The 17323-nt window shown below is 41.8% G+C and overlaps 1 protein-coding gene across 1 annotated transcript in view; it reads right to left on the reverse strand.

Annotated features, from left to right (window-relative positions):
* The window catches only part of KCNH1 (potassium voltage-gated channel subfamily H member 1), a 455486-nt gene that overhangs the window by 329303 nt on the left and 108860 nt on the right, over nucleotides 1–17323 (reverse strand). The window lies entirely within an intron of this gene.

A 17323-nucleotide genomic window follows, 5' to 3' on the forward strand; every position in this document is an offset into this window, starting at 1 on the left:
GGTCAATGTGAGATATGAAAATAATTATAATTTATAATCTATCAAGGGGTCATGAGGTGGGGGGAGCTGATACCAAGGGCTCAATAGAAAGTAAATGTCTAGAAAAGTATGATGGCAACATATGTACAAATATACCTGATATGATTGACGTATGGATTGTTATAAGAGTTGCAGGAGCCCCCAGTAAAATGACCTTTTGGTTTTAAAAAAGGGGTGGTATCTCTTCAGTGACAGCAGCCCTGGTATCATCAGCAGTAGCAAGCTTGGCCTAGGGATGCTACTCACGTCAGTCATTGTAGTTTCTCTGTTTGACTCAGGTCTTTTTAACATCGTTCATGACACCACTTAACAGACTCAGCCTTTTCTCTTTTTCTTGAACATAACAGTTGTTCTCATGTTTGTTTGCTCCTTTCATTGCGTTTCTCATTTCTAAGTCAGTCTCAATGGATTAAACTTTCTCCTCATTCTGCATCATATTTTCTGGATTTTTTTCATAATTAGTACAATTGCGAGACATGAATTTTACTGTAGGGGGTGACAGATATCACTGTTACATGATACTGAGACAAGCTGGTAGCATAGTCACTGCAAGGTCAGCAGTTTGAAACTACCAGCTGCTCCTCGGGAGAAAGATGAGGCTTTCTACTCCCATGAAGAGTTACAATCTCAGAAACTCACAGGGGCAGTTTAACCCTGTCTTTTTAAAAAAAATCATTTTACTGGGGGCTCTTACAGCTCTTATAACAATCTATACATCCATTGCGTCAAGCACATTTGTACATATGTTGCCATCATCCTTTTCAAAACATTTTGTTTCTACTTGAGCCCTTGGTATCTGCTCCTCATGTTTTTCCAACTTCCCCCACCCTCCCACCCTCATGAACCCTTGATAAATTATAAATTATTATTTTCATATCTTACACCATCTACTTTCTCTCTTCACCCATGTTTCCATTATTCATCAGCCTGGGTAGGGGTGGGAGTGGGTTACTGCAATTAGTTCCTTCTTTCTTCCCCTACCTTCCCCCTCCCCTCATGATATTGCTACCCCATTATTGTTCCTGAGGGGTTTATCTGTCCAGATTCCATGTGTTGAGAGCTGTTATCTGTACCAGTGTACACTCTCTGGTCAAGCCCAATTTGTAAGGTAGAACTTGGGTCGTGATAGTGGAACTAGAGGAATGTTCTATGTTTCATTGGTGTTATACTGCACCCTGGCTGGCTCTTCCCTTCCTTGTGACCCTTCTGTAAGGGTATGTCCAATTGTTTACAGAGGGGCTTTGGGACTACTCTGCCCTCCCCCTCATTTGCATTGATATGACTGTTTTGGATCTTCTGATGCCAGGTACTGATCCTGTCAACACCTCATAATCACACAGGATGGTGTGCTTCTTCCATGTGGGCTTTGTTGCTTCTCAGCTAGATGGCCACTTACCTTCAAGCCTTTAAGACCCGGCACTATATCTTTTAATAGCCAGGCACTATCAGCTTTCTTCACCACATTTGCTTATGCACCCATTTTGTCTTCAGATATCGTGTCCAGAAGGTCAATATCACAGAATGCCAAGTTATTAGAACAAAGTGTTCTTGTATTGAGGGAGTACTTGACCTTCTTTGGCTCTCAGTAATTCCTCTCGGCTACATTGCCCTTGATCAAGCCCCACCAGGCACCATACGCCCTCTGGCCATCAATTTTAGATCACTTGTTGTTCTCTTGTCCCTGGGTTTGCTGGCTCTCCTCATCTTTTCACCCAACTCCCCCTATCCCATGTTCCCCCGGAACCATTGGTCCCATTATTTTCTCCTCAGGATTGTTTATTCTTTCTGTCTTTTATAGACATGAAGAAAAACAATTTTTAAAAGCCTATAAATAGTTCCAGGTCTGTCTGTTGACCCTTATGAATGATGTCAGATTGAGTCCAATGAGGTGCCAAACCCTACTACCCCTGAAGTCTATTTTGGGGATTCCTCGGAGACTTCATTTCTTTTGTCCCCTTGACTCTGTTGTACTCCCTTTGTGTTTCACCCTGGTTGGGGTAGGGGGCAGTCAGGCTGGACACACATCCTGCACTGTGTCTCCAATGTTGTCCCCTATAGGGCTATGGGGCAGTGAGGGGATGCTGTGTCTCATGGTGGGGCTGGTCCTATGGTCTTCTCTGTGCATTGGCTGCTCTGAGAAGGAATATTGTCCTCGGGGCTCGGTGGGCCAGGATGCGATACTCTCTCTCTCTCTTCTTCCCTCTTAGTTTCCTCCCATGTGTCTGAGCACACCCGCCCCTCTCCCAGAGCTGTAACCTCAGTGCATTCTTCTGGGGAAAGAGGTCCACATAGCTGGAATTGGGGCTAGCCCTGCAGAACTCTGTTGGTTCACTGCTTCATGGCAGTATGTTGCCTTCAAGTCTTGGTTCTGTCTTATAGGATCACTATGAATCAAAATTTGACTCCATGGTAGTGAGTCTGTATACACACACACACACACACACACACACACACACACACACACACAGGAGTACACCCCCCCACCCCCTGCAAACAGATTTTTGTTCAAAGCTATATATTTATTTTTTTTTATAAAACAGCTTTATCAATTTTAAAAGACTCTCCTTTATGCTTAATACATTTGTCAAATCTGGGATTCAATTCTTGGAAACATTTTTCAAACTCATCTGTTTGGATAGCTGACATCACCTTCCTCGTTTTTATCTTCACCTCTTCTACATCATCCAATTGCTATCCTTTCATGTCCCTCTGCATTCAAGGGAACAAAAACAAGTCACATGGAGCGAGGTCAGATGAGTAAGGTACGTGGGACAAAAAAGGCATGCTGTTTTTTTGCCAAAAACTGGCACACTGAGGTGGCTGTGGGAGCAATCAGGCCTTTTTTGTTGCACACTATTATGTAATCTTTTCAGAACCTCTAAATAGAAAGCTTGATTAACAGTCTGACCTGGTGGAATGAACTCCAAATACACTATGATCAATTGACTTTTTTAAAATGAGAAAACCACTCATACACTTGAATTTTTCCCACAGCACGGTCCTTGTAAGCTCTGTTCAGCACCACAGCAGTTTCTGCAGCATTTTTCCTGAGCAGGAAACAAAATTTCACAGCCCCAGCTGCTCTTTTAAATCAGCCATCACAAAAAAATGAGGTTTGAGCAAATCTGCTTTTATGAAAAAGTTCACTGTGACTAAAGAGAACTTTCCGAGGTAACGCAACTGGGTGCACTAACTCGGAGTGATTTGCTCAATACTCACCTAGTGGGGAAAATGCATGCTATGAAATCTGCTCTCCAAGGAGGTTTTTCCTCATTTCTTTTTAGGGTACCCTGTCGTGTGTGTGTGTGTGTGTGTGTGTGTGTGTGTGTGTGTGTGTGTGTGTGTGTCTTACACACAATTTAATCCTTTTGAGGTCTGTTGTCAAGATCTGTTAGTTATGAACAGAGCAGTGCTTAGTCTAGAGCTAACTTTATGGCACACAGAAAGTAAAGGAGTCCTGGGGGTGTCAATGATTAATGTAAACAACTGCCCACCAGAAGATTGGCAGAGGATCTGAGAAGGGAAACCTGGCGATCTGCTTCAGGTAAATCCGCCATTCCTGTGGAATAAGGTTCTATTCTGACAACAGCAGGCTTTACTAGGGAAAAACTCTTTGGAACATGAACTTTTCCCACTCTACATTTCCTGGAAAGAACCTTAATGATTTCCAACCTTGTGAGAGAGCCCTGGGGGTGCTATGGGTGAGGAATTCACAGTGTCGGGTTGACTGTTCAAACCCATCAGCCGCTCTACAGGAGAAAAATGAGGCTATACCATCGTGGCATAGTGGATATCCATTAAGCTGTGACCTGGAAGCTCAGCAGTTCAAAACCACTAGGTGTTCCTCGGGAGAAAGACGGGACTTTGCATTCCTGCAAACAGTTGCAGTCTCAGAAACTCACAGGACCCTTCCACCCTGCCCTATAGAGTCGTTATTGAGTCTGCACCAACTCCACGGCACTGTACACCCTAGACAGGGCCCTATGAGTCAGAATCCAGTTGATGGCAGTTGGTTTTTGTGGGTTCAGCGAGGTCCAAGCTGCAAGATCAGCAGTTTGAAACCACTCTGCTCTGCAAGAGAAAGATGGGGCTCTCGACTCCGGTAAAGACTTACTGCCTCAGAAACTCACACGGGACTGTTCTACCTTGTCCCATAGGGTTGCTAGGAGTTGGCATTCATGCAATGGCAGTGAGAGCGATTTGGGGTTTTTCCTTGACCGAGGTAGTTGCCTTACCTCAGTGAATTTCACCATACTCATCCATCGGAAGGCCAGGTGTGAAGGCACTCTGTAGTTCCGCAGGCTTGCTTTATGTGTGGTCCTCTTGTCAATATTTACCAGTACCCAATATTGATGTTTTCCCACTGAATGAGATTTGGGCTATCTCCAAGGCTTACTCCTACACAAAATGTGCTGTGAACATTCTTGAACTTGTCTCTTGACACTCATTGGCACGGAGAGTCTAGGCTACAGATCCAGAGCAGTTTTTCCCAAAGAGGATGATGCCACCCTCTGGGGGTGCTGAAATGATATCCTTGATTATGGGCTATAGAACAAAAATATTTAATTGCTAGGATATACCAAGTGATCTTTTTCTGAAAGTGGGGGGTGGGGGGGTGGGTAGACCAATTAATTTTGGGAACCTATGTTCTAGACCAGACAGGGGTCAGCAAACTTTTGAGATGGCAGAGCTAATCCGGTCCCTAAAGTAATTTAAAAATTATTCAAGAGTCATAAAGATATTTTTACAAACAAATGAAATCACATTATCTGAATAATAGCTCTGAAATTTTCTCAAATTTACTTGAGCACCACATGTACTTACCTTACCCAAAGAGCCACCTATGGACCCAGAGTCCCAGTGAGCCAACCCCTGGACACGGTGGAGGTGGTGCCGGACTGGGCGGCGTTTTGTTCTTTTGTACGCTATGACTCAGAACTGGCAAGAGTGTGTCTCAGGATGGCTGGATCTTATACCACCTCATGATATTCTTGCCACTTGAGGTTGTCAGATTTCTTGGGCTTATGAGCTGTTGATTACATAAGCAGTATCTTGTTGCTGTCTTATTGGATCTATCTAGCTATAAATATGGTAGAGCATCATTTCATAGGCTGCTGACCATTTATATTTCCTCTTTGGCACAATGCCTGTCACATGTTTTATCTATGATTTCAGTGGGTTGTTCACCTGTTGCTTATATGCTTTGTAGGACTTTTATAAATACAATCTGGAAAGATGTTGGGAAAAAATAAATAAAATGCCCAAAATAAATATTATGTAAAAATTTTAACATGTGTGTAATGTGTAATATATGCGTGTAACATGTAATAATAAGTAATACATGTAAATTTTATATATGTGTGACCGTCATGAAAACAAAACTATCAAACTTTATTATGAGACATGAAAAATAAATGGATAAAACTTCAGTATTCTTGGAACAATTCCAAACATATTCATATCAACTTAAAATTCAGGGTATTTCAATTAATGTCATATATAACTAACCTGGACACTTACAAGTTCATGGCATATGTTTTGCAAACATCTTCTCCTAACTGGTAACTTGTCATTTCATTTCTTCATGCTGTTTTTGCAGAACAGAAATTCTAACTTTTAATGCAGTCAAATACATTAAACTTTTATTATTTACTGTTTTGTAATGCTTTGCTCTCCCAAGGGTATAGGGTACTTTTGTACTTGTTTTGTTCCCTTATATTTCTCTTGTAAAATGCTTACATTTTCCCTTTCATAGTTAAGTGATACATTTATCTGGAGTCTATCTTTACATGTGGTATGAAGAAGAGAGCTAATCTCTTTGCATCCCTACAACTGATCAAATGTCCAAGAACCTTCCAGACTCATCTTCCCGTCCCTGGTGCTCTGTGGAGCCAACTCTGTCCTCTTGCAGATTTCATGTGTGTATAGGCTCCGTCTCCATTCGGTTAATTTGTCTGTCCTGTGTCAATATAACATTGTCCTAATTATTATACTGCTTTTCCATGCTACCTATCTTACTTTCATTCTTTTGTTTCTGCCTTCCCAGTCCTTGCACAGTGTCTTTCTTTCCCCCCTCTTTGTGTTCACTAGAACCTGTAGCACAGTGGTTCTCAACCTTCCTAATGGCACGACCCTTTCATGCAGGTCCTCATGCAGTGGGGACCCCCGACCATAACATTATTTTCATTGCTACTTCACCACTGTCATTTTGCTACTGTTATGAATCACAAGGTAAATATCTGATATGCAGGATGTATTTTCCTGTTTACAAATTGAACATAATTAAAGCATAGTGATTCGTCACAAAAATAATATGTAATTATATCTTGTGAAATATTGATTTCTAATGACAAATAAATGAAATTTTGTCTTGAAGCATGGTGTAGCATGGGTAACAAGTCTTCATGCTGGGTATTCGTATGTGGGCATATCGGCATGTGGATGGACCCCCCCTAGAGATGGATAAAGGAGCAGTGTCTCGGTTCCTAAGACCATCGGAAATATGTGGTCTTATTTGACCCCCAAAGGCTTGATGATAAACAAACGGCCATCTAGCTAAGAAGCAACAAAGCCCACATGGAAGAAGCACACCAGCCTGTGTGATCACGAGGTGTTGATGGGAATCAGGTATCAACCATCTAAGACCCAAAACAAAATCACACCCAATGTGAATAGGGGTGGGGGGACATGGAGTGGAGACCCAAAAAGCCCACTGTAGACAATTAGACATCCCCTCACAGAAGGGTCAGAAGGAAGAGATGAGCCAGTCAGGCTGTAGTATAGCACCAATGAAACACACAACTTTCCTCTAGTTCTTTAATGCTTCCTTCCCCGCACTATCATGACCTCAATTCTATCTTACAAATCGGATTAGACCAGAACATGCACACTGCTACAAACAAGAGCCCTAAACACAGGGAATCCAGGAAAGTTAAACCCCTCAGTGCCTACAATAAGAGTAGAGATACCAGGAGGATTAGAGGCAGGTCAGGGGAGAAGGGGGAATCCATCACAAGGATCAATCTATAACCCCCTCCCAGGGGGACGAACAATGGAAAAGGGTGAAAGGGAGACAGAGAGCTATGGAAGATATGAAAATAATAATCTATAACTCATGAAGGGTTCATGAGGGAGGGTCGGTGGGAGAGGGAGGGGAGAAAATAAGGAACTAATATCAAGGGCTCAAGTGGAAAGAAAGTGCTTTGAAAATGACGATGGCAGCATATGTGCAAATGTACTTGACACAATGGATGAATGCATGGATTGTGATAAGAGATGTAAGAGCCTCAATAAAAGTATTTAATTAAAAAAAGTAATAAAAGATTCCCATTAGAATGAGGCTTTTAGAGATTAAAAGAGACAACCTTTGTCAGAGTAAGGACCTTCTCATCTCTTAATTTGCTAAGTGTCTTTATCATGAGTGGACTTTGATCATCAACTTTTATTAGAGTAGCTTTTCTGTGTTTTTAAAAATAATTATGTGGATTTTCTTCTTTCTTCTGTTTGTGGAGTACATTTTATAATATAAACCATTCTTGGAATACACCCAACTTAGTTGTGGCCTTGGCTGTACACGACAGCATCCTGTTTACTACAGTTTGGTTATAAATTTTACATCTATATTGATGAATGAGTTTGGCCTAGAATGCTAGTTTCGTACACAGCCTGTGCGGCTTTGGCCTCATGATTTGACTGCTTTACCAAGTGGGTTTGTCATCTCTTCTTCTTCCCAGTCTCTGAACAATTTTACATCCGAGTACTGGGACGTGACTGTACAAATATGCTTTACACTGGAGAGCAAGTGCTTTGAGAATGATGAGGGCCATGAATGTACAAATGTACTTTACACAATTGATGTATGTATGGATTGTGATAAGAGTTGTATGAGCTCCTAATAAAACGATATAAAAAAAAACCTTCAACGAGCTCAGATGTGTAAAGCACTTAGAAAACAAAAGAGTACTGTGATGTGTATCTTGAACACTTGGTAGAACTCCTCTGTGCGACTCCCGGACCCTAGTGTTTTCTTTATTAGAAGTATGTTAAATATGACTCCCATGTGTTTATGGCTATGGGACAACTCAGGTGTTCTTTCTGCCTCACCATCTCAAGTCAATTTTAATTCCCCCCACCCCTGCAGGAATTGTTTTAGTTCATGTTCATTTTAAAATATATTGCTATGACAACAGATAGATGTGATGAAGAGCAATACGGCAGCTCACCACCTTCAGGGACTCAGAGGAGATACAGAAAAGAACCCTCGGGGTCTTCAGACTCCACTTAGGTGCCGATGTCTGGGACCTTCTGTTCATGCTATACTTGTCACACGCTCCCTGCTCAGCTGGAAAGCAATTTTCCCCCTATCATTTCCCCCAAAACACCACCCACCAAGTTCTAATAATAGCACCCCACATCTGACTACTGCGTTAGGGATTACAAAGCACTTTTATATCCACTACTTCTCAATGCTCACAAAGACCCTGAGAGGTAGCTATCGCCCCATTCTGTTGTCGGTGACTCACTAGCCAGACAGTGCGTCCCTGTAGCTTTCGATAATTCAGGCTTCAATTCTACCCCACTCCACCTTTGTCCTCACAGACTAAGGAGTTTTCTTCTTTCTGTCGGTCCTCATCTGGAAACCTCTCCATCTGCACACATTTTCAGTGGCTCTAAAGGGTTTTTAAAGGCTTCTTTAAACCCTGGTAGAAAAGAAAAGATAGACTGACAGAATTGGCAAGCCACTCTCTTTTCCAATGGAGACAGCCGTTGTCAGAGGCCAAGGACCGAAAGATTGATTTTTAAAATTCATTTCTCATTGCAGTAGAAAATTATCAGTAAGGCAACAATCATTTCAGTTATAGCAGACAATGAAAGTCCACTTGCTTCACTGGAAAGGCCTCTGTCTGCTGGTCAGGTGGGCAGTCAAGTCAGAGAAGGGCTGGTGTGCATTCCCACCAGTAAAAGGGGGAAAACAGTTTTCTTTTTAAGCAACAAGAAAAGTTCATCCTCACCCAATTTGTAGAAGGCTGTGGAGGGCAGTGGGAGCCCCAAATCCATCTGCAGAGTATCTGGTCAGATGAACTTGTGGCAGATCCCCTCCAGCCACTGGCGAGGGGCTCTAACAGCTTAACTATCAGACAGATTTTTGTGAACTTGGTTATGGTGGATCGAAACATGGTATACCATATTTGGTCAACTGATCTCCTTCTTGACCCAATCTGATTTTGCTCTAGGCTTAAATTTTCTCACTTGTTCCACAACAGAAATTTCCTCTCTGGATTTTTTAATATTGTTGGTGGTCTTTTCTTTCTTACTCTGTGTTTTTATCTTTATATTATCTTTTCTCTTCTTTCCTTTTTTTATGGTTTCTGTTAGTTTTCCCAGTGGACGAAGCACAGAAAGAGTGAGCACATAGAGACAATAGCTGATGTCATGTTTTATCAGGGATAGGGTTGGGGACAATGAGGGGAATTGGGGAACAAACTATGAATGCTGGAGGGGGAGGGAGCACTAGAACTGAATGTGATAATGTCTATACAGCGATTTTTAAAAGTGACTTTACTCTGACAAAAAGAAAGAAAAGTTCATCATAAATCTTAAGAAAAACTCTTGTAACAAATCATTTCCAGAGTCTCAATACTGACTTGAGTCTTGCCTCATCCCGCTTCTTCCTTTCACTGCCAAATATCTTAAGAGACCTGCCGTGGATTCCACACTGTCTCATGGTGACGCCATAATCAAGAGTGCAATGTCGTCAGGTCTCGGATTGACCTCATGCTTGTGAGCACATTCGACTCCAGTCCAGGAGCCATGATGCCCATCCATCTTACCAAGTGTGTCCCTCACCCTCATTAATCCTCTGTCTCGCCAAACATGATGCCCCCTTCAGTACTTAATTCCTCCTGATGATGTGTCTACAGCAAGTTAGTCAAACAATGTTTTGTTGTGATCTTGTCTTAGTAACTGAAATGCCATGAGTGGGCAGATTTAACCATTAGAAATTTATTTTCTCATAGTTTCAGAGGCTAGAAATCCAAATTCAGAGAGCCAGCATCAGGAAAACACTTCTCTCACGTTGTTGTCCTTGTTTCTTCAGCTTCTGCTTCCTGGCTCCTTGGAGATCAGCATGTGTCTTGGCTTCTATCTTACACCATCCTCTCTCTTCTCGCTTCTTTGATCTCTTTGATATCTCAAAAGAGATTGAGTCAAAATACACCTACAGGAAGGGACATTTTTACGGCTTTTCTATGTGTTTTGTTTTTGTTTTACTTCCATCCAATGATTGGGCGAGAGCAGACAAAGAAGGTGTAGAGGACTCTCAGGGCAGAATCGGTCAGCTCCAACAACCCTTTGAGTACAAATGAACCATTGCAGAAGCAGGAAGAGAAAGAACCCATGACCAGCAGAGGAAGGAGCCATGCATGTCTGGGATTCCTGCATGGAGACGTAGCGATTGCAAAGACCAGGAAGAAGGAGTGATGGTGGCAACAGACATCATGAGACGGAGCAGTTGGCTTCCTGGCCCATGGAGCAGGTAAAGATGGGTACCTTGAGCCCAGGGTCTGGTTTGCAGAGCTGAGCAAGAGTAGGGAATTTATCTCACAAAGGGAGCTTTGTGACACTTGAGCTAGCAGGACAGAGGCCAAGGGTCCCAGGGCAGCACCCTACTCCTGGTACCAAATTATGTGTCAGTAGTCTAGTACTCACCTAGATGACAGAAACACCATGGATGGATCGTTTTGAAAGTCAGAAATTCATTTTCTCATAATTTATGAAGCGTGAAGTCCAAGTTCAGAATGCCAGCTCTGAAGAAGGCTTTCCTTTCTGTCGGCTCTAGAGGTAGTAGGTCTTGTCTCATCAGCCTTGCTACCTGGTGCCCTGGAGGTCTCCATGAGTCTTGGCATCTGTCTTGCTCCATCCTCTCTGATTGCTTGTTTAAACCCCTTTTTTATCTTAAAAGGGTTAGGCTCAAAACTGACAACCAACACTAATCCTACCTCATTAACATAACAGACAATCTGTTCCAAAATGAGACTATAACCATAGGCACAGTGTTTAGGATACACAACACATACTCGGAGGCACCCTCCTTATCCCCAAAAGGAAAAAAAGCTCTGCTGAGCGGAGCTTTCATAGCACGCATTTTTCCCACTAGAGGAGCATGGAGCACCTTACTCTGAGTTAGTGCATCCAGTGGTGTTGCCTGGGAAGGTTCTCTCTGGTCACAGTGAGTTTTTTTGTAAAAGTAGTTTCACTCGAACCTCATTTTTTGTGACGGCTAATATAAGAGAACAGCTGCAGCTGTAAAATTTTGTTTCCTGCTCAGGAAAAATGCTACAGGAATGGTGGTGATATGGATCACAGCTTACAAGGACAGCACTATGGGAAATAACACAAGTGTATGAGTGGTACACTTCCCCTTTCCAAAAAGGTGAAATGTTGATTGATGACAAACCTCATTCTGGACTTCTCCCGACAGACTAAAATGTTGACTCATAGTGCATTTGGAGTTTGTTCTACCAGGTCAGACTGTTAATCAAGCTTTCTATTTAGAGATTCTGAAAAGATTGGGTAACTGTGTGCAACAAAAAAGCCCTGATTTGTGGCAGATGGGGCACTGGTTTTGCCACCATGACAATGCACTTGCTCCCGCAGCCATCTCAGTGCACCAGTTTGGGACAAAACCCAGCATGCCTCCCTAGCCCCATGCACCTTACTCACCTGATCTCGCTGCCTGTGACTTCTTTTTGTTTCTATGAATGAAAAGAGGCATGAAAGGACAACAATTTGATGACGTAGAAGAGGTGAAGAAAAAACAAGGGAGGTGTTGTCAGCCATCCAAACAGATGAGTTTGAAAATGTTTTCAAGAATGAAATCACAGATTTGACAAAAGTATTAAGTGTAATGGAGAGTACTTTGAAGGTGATAAGGCTGTTTTGGAAAACAATTTAAATACACAGCTTTGAAAAATAATCCAGTTTGAGGGGGTACCCCCTTATATAGGGACATAATTAAATCCATAACAGAGCTATAAGGGTTTCTCTGGCTAAGTTTCAGAAATAGATCACCGGGCCTTTCTTAGTTTCTTGGCCAAGAAGCTCTGCTGAAATCTGACACCATGGGTGGGACCCTGCTAGGACCTGAATTACCTGTGGCATACCTTTCAGAACCACAACCTGCAAGCCACCAAAGTATAACAAACTTACAGGCAGTGGAAATGTCTCGAGACCACTTAAACTAGCTGTCAGCCCCCCTCACCCCCGATGCTTAGTACGCTATCCTACAACATCTGATGTCCATCATTCTATTTCATCTGCTCTTTCAACTGCCACAATGAGTCCAAATGATCAACTTCAGCGACTTCCCTTCATGCTCAATGAACAGGATGCCTATATTTACCCCTTTAGTTCAACTTCTCTTCAAAGCCCACATTCCCTCAATTTGACCTGGAAGTCACACGGGCACTTCAAACTCAATTTATTTAAAAGGGAACTAGGACCACTTTCATACCAATAGCTCAAGCGCATATGTGACAATATAACAACAAAAAGGTATCCTTCTTTGTGGGTGCGCCCTCGAACTAAACTTTTCCTTTCTGGAGTCTCTGTTAGTGTCTTCTGAGACACATGGAAAGTCATCATCAGACAGTCATTTCTGTCAATCACACATCGAACCAACCACCAGGTCATGTCGATCAATCCTGGAAAACAAAACTCCCATCCACTCCTTCCTTTCTCTTCCAAAGTAAATGACTTAAATCCCATTTCTCGCTATATGTTCCCTCGAAGTGCCATAATTGTTTTACTTTGACAATTTTATAGCAACTGTAATGGATTTTAAAAGCAGGGAAGGAAAAGGGAGTCAAGCCTAGTTTTATCAACATAACTAATAGTTGTCAAATGTATATACTTTTACACAATTTAATTACATCAAATATATCATTTAAAACTTGTTTTCATTGGTTATAAGATATGTGTGTGTGTGTGTGTGTATATATCACCACTTGTCTGTCACTTTGTTGTACTGTGAAGGCTTGTGTGTTGTTGTGATGATGGAAGCTATGTCACTGGTTGTGTTAGTCTGCGCAAACTAGAGAAGCAAATCCAGGGAGACTCATAAGTGTATAAGAAAGAGGTTTATATACAAGAACAATTGAATATTGAGAAAACATCCCAGCCCAGTCCAGATCAAGTCCATAAGTCTGATACTAGCCGATATGTCCGATACCAATTTATAAAGTCCTCTTAAGACTCACGAAACACATGCAATGACATCGAATGCTGAAAGACCACAGGCCAGTGGGTGCAAAGTCTTGTGGATCCAGTGGCCATAGAGGCATCTCAGCACTGGCAGGGATCTCCATGTGGTTCCTTCAGCTCCGAGGCTCTGACTGCCATCAGCTTGTCTCCATGTGGCCTGTCAACAAGAATGACTCTCTGGGAGTCTGCATGTATCCCACCTCCAGTGAGCCATTTATCTCCTTAGGGCCTCCAAATGAGGTCATGAAGCTACAATCTGATTGACAAGCTAGACTCTACCCTTTCACTCTGAATCCTCAAAAGCAAAAAGTCATTTAGAAGACAGAAAAGAAAAACAGGATCAATGTGTCAAAAGAGACTCTTAAACTTGCTCTTAATCATAGGGTAGCTAAGGCACATGAAAGAAATGATATAGTAAAAGATCTGAACAGGAAATTTCAAAGGGTACTTCAAGAAGACAAAGTAATATTTAGAATAAAATGTGCACAGGCTCTAGAGTTAGAATACCAAAAGCACACTGAGCATATCTTAAACTGAAAGAACTGAAGAAAAAACATTCAGCCTCAAGTTGTAACATTTAAAGATTCCATGGGCAAAATATTGAATGATGCAAGAAGCATCGAGAGAAGATGGAAAGAATACAAAGAGTCACTGTACCCCAAAGAACTGGTCAACATTCAAGCATTTTAGGACGTAGCATATAGCCAAAAAAAATTAATGGTGCAGAAGTAAGTTCAAGCTGCACTGAAAGCATTAGCCAAAAACAAGACTCTAGGAATTGATAGACTACCAATTAAAATGTTTCAACAAGCTGATGAAGCACTAGAAGCACTCACTTGTTTATGACAGGAAATTTTGAAGACAGCTTGTTGGCTAACTGACTTCAAGAGATCTATATTTGCACCCACTCCAAAGAAAGGTGATCCAACAGAAACCACAAATTAAAGAACAGTATCTCTAATATGACATGCAAGTAAAATTCTGCCGAAGATCATCCAACAATGGTTGCAGCAGTGCATTGACATGAAGCTTTACTGAAGAGGACATGAAACAAGTGAAATCATTGCTAATATCAGATGGATCTTGGCCCAACGAGCACACCAGAAACATATTTATCTGTGTTTTATTGCCAGACATTCAACTGTATGGATCATAACAAACTATGGATAGCCTTGAGAAGATTGAGCATTCCAGAATACTTCAATGGGCTCATGTGGAATTTGTACACGGATCAAGGGGCAGTTGTGTGAACAGAATAAACTTCATGATTTAAAATCAGGAAAGGTATGTATCAAGGTTGTATCCTCTCACCATATTTATTCAATCTGCATGCTGAGAAAATAATCAGAGAAGCTGAATTATATGAAGAAGAACATGGCATCAAAGTTGGATGAAGCCTTATTAACAACTTGCAATTTACAGATGACACACCTTGTTTGCAAAAATGAGGAGGACTTAAACAGGGGTCCTCAAACTATGGCCCGCGGGCCACATGCAGCCCACCAAGGACATTTATCCAGCCTGCCGGGTTTTTCTGCCCCGTTTGTTTTTTTACTTCAAAATAAGATGTGTGCAGTGCACATAGGAATTTGTTCACAGTTTTTTTAAAACTATAGTCCGGCCCTCCAACGGGTGGGAGGGACAGTGAACTGGCCCTCTGTTTAAAAAGTTTGAGGACCCCTTACTGACTTAAAGCATTTGCTGATGAAGATTAAAGATTGCAGCCTTTGTGTGGATTACAACTCAATGTAAAGATGATCAAAATGCTCACAACTGGACCAATAGGTAACATGATGATAAATGGAGAAAATACTGAAGTTGTTAAGGATTTTGTCTTGCTTGGATCCACAATCAATGCTCATGGAAGCAGCAGTCAAAAGATCAAACAACTCATTGCACTGGGTAAATCTGCTGCGTAGAACCTCTTTAGAATGTTACAAAGCACTTTTGAGGACTAAGGTGCACTGGACCCAGCCATGGTCTTTTCGGTGGCCTCGCATGCACGTGAGAATTGGACATTGAGTAAGGAAGACTATAGAAGGATTGATGCATTTGAATTGTGGTGCGGGAGAAGAATATTGAAAGCCCCATGCGTGGCTAAAAGGACAAACACATCCGTCTTGGAAGAAGTACAGCCAGAATGCGCCTTAGAGGCAAGGGTGAGACTTCCTCTCAAGCATTCTGCACAAGTTCAGGAGAGACTAGAGCCCGGAGAAGGGCATCATGCTTGATAAAATAGAGGGGTAGGAAACAAGAGGAAGGCCCTTGGCAAGGTGGATGGGCACAGTGGGCGCAAGCATAAGAACCATGCTGAGGGTGGCACAGACCAGTGGTGTCTGGTTCTGCTGTGCACAGAGTTGTTATGAGTTGGAACTGACACGATGGCACCTAACAACAACAACAGCAACAATAACACGCGCGCACACATTCGTATCCATGTTAGCAGTCTCTGTAGCTATTTTTAAATGGCAACATTATATTGCATCCAAATGCTGTTTCATCCAAACCATTTCACAATTAAAGTATTAGGTGCTTCCAATGCTACATTTTTAGAGATAGTGCATCAAGGACTATCAAATACACAAGGAAATGTTTTTCTTCTTTTGATTTATTTTCAAATGAATAATTAATTTGAAGACTAGATTCGGCTCAAGAGTTTAAATTAGTATATTAATATATTTCTCTTGATATCGATTCTTTTGTTTCCAGAGGTTAGTAAGTTTTCGGAGGCTGTATCTGTCAGTTTAACCACACACTCCACAGAAATGAGGATGATTTTTATAAGTCTGCAATTCAATGATTATTAGTAAAGATACAAAGTAGTGCAGCTTGATATTGATCAGCACATCAGCACTGCAATCTAGCTTTAGGATATTCTCAATACCTCTCAAATGTTTACTTATTCACCAGGTAATGGGCTTGTGAGTGGTTCCCAGGTTTTTGTCTGAAAATTGCTGCTCTGAGTACTTGCATACATGCTTTTCTGTGGATATATTATTTCCTTTACTAGGAAGATATCTGCAGTGGGATTTCTTGGTTGTATGACAAGGGATGCCTTTGAGAAAGTGTCCAAATGTGTTCCAAAGTGGCCGCACCATCTCACATGCCTGCCCGAGGTATAAAGGCACCGCGGAGGTGGTGCAGTAGTTAGTTACACAGGTCAGCAAGGGGAACCTGCCTCGGGAGAGAGAAAGGGCCTCTGTTCCTGGGAAGATGGACAGCTTCAGAACCCACAGGTCCACTTCCACTCTATCCTATCCAGTTGCTATGAGGAGGAATCAAGTCAATGGTGTTTACCATGTAGTAGGCCCAGGGGCACAAGGATTAAGCACTAACCAAAAGGTTAGTGAACAGTATAGCCACTGTGAAGACGGACCGACTGCCAGGGAGCTGATTCTGACTCAGACTCTACAGGACATCTCTACTGCAGCCAATAGGATGGTTATGAGTTCAAATTAACTTGATGGCTTAAAACAACCACATTTCAGTTTCATCACATCCTCATCAACACTGAATACAGGTTTTTTGTTTGTTTGTCTTACTACATTGGGGGAGTAGAGCCAGCCATCTTATGATTTTTTAAAATTTGTACTTCCCTAGTTAGACATAAATTCAAGAATCTTTCCATACACTAGGTATCGGTAGATTTCCTTTGGTGAAATTTGTTTGTTTATTCCCCCCACCTAAATATTTTACCCATTTTTATTGGGACTGTTAGTGTATGGTTGGATTTTAAAACCTTTTTTTAAATCATTTTACTGGGGGCTCGTACAGCTCTTATCAAAGTCCATGCATACATCCATTGCATCAAGCACATTTGTACAATTATCATATTCAAAGCTTTTTTTTCTACTTAAGCCATTGGTATCACCTCCTTATTTTTGTCCCTCCCTCGCCCACCATCCCTCCCTCATGAACCCTTGATAATTTATAAAGTATTATTATTATTTCATGTCTTACACTGACCAATGTTTCCCTTTACCCACTTTTCTGTTGTCTGTCCTCCTGGGAGGGGGTTATATGT

Source organism: Echinops telfairi, unplaced genomic scaffold, assembly GCF_000313985.2.
Source record: "Echinops telfairi isolate 266 unplaced genomic scaffold, ASM31398v2 ScPeMD7_7424;HRSCAF=8462, whole genome shotgun sequence".
NCBI lineage: Eukaryota > Metazoa > Chordata > Mammalia > Afrosoricida > Tenrecidae > Echinops > Echinops telfairi.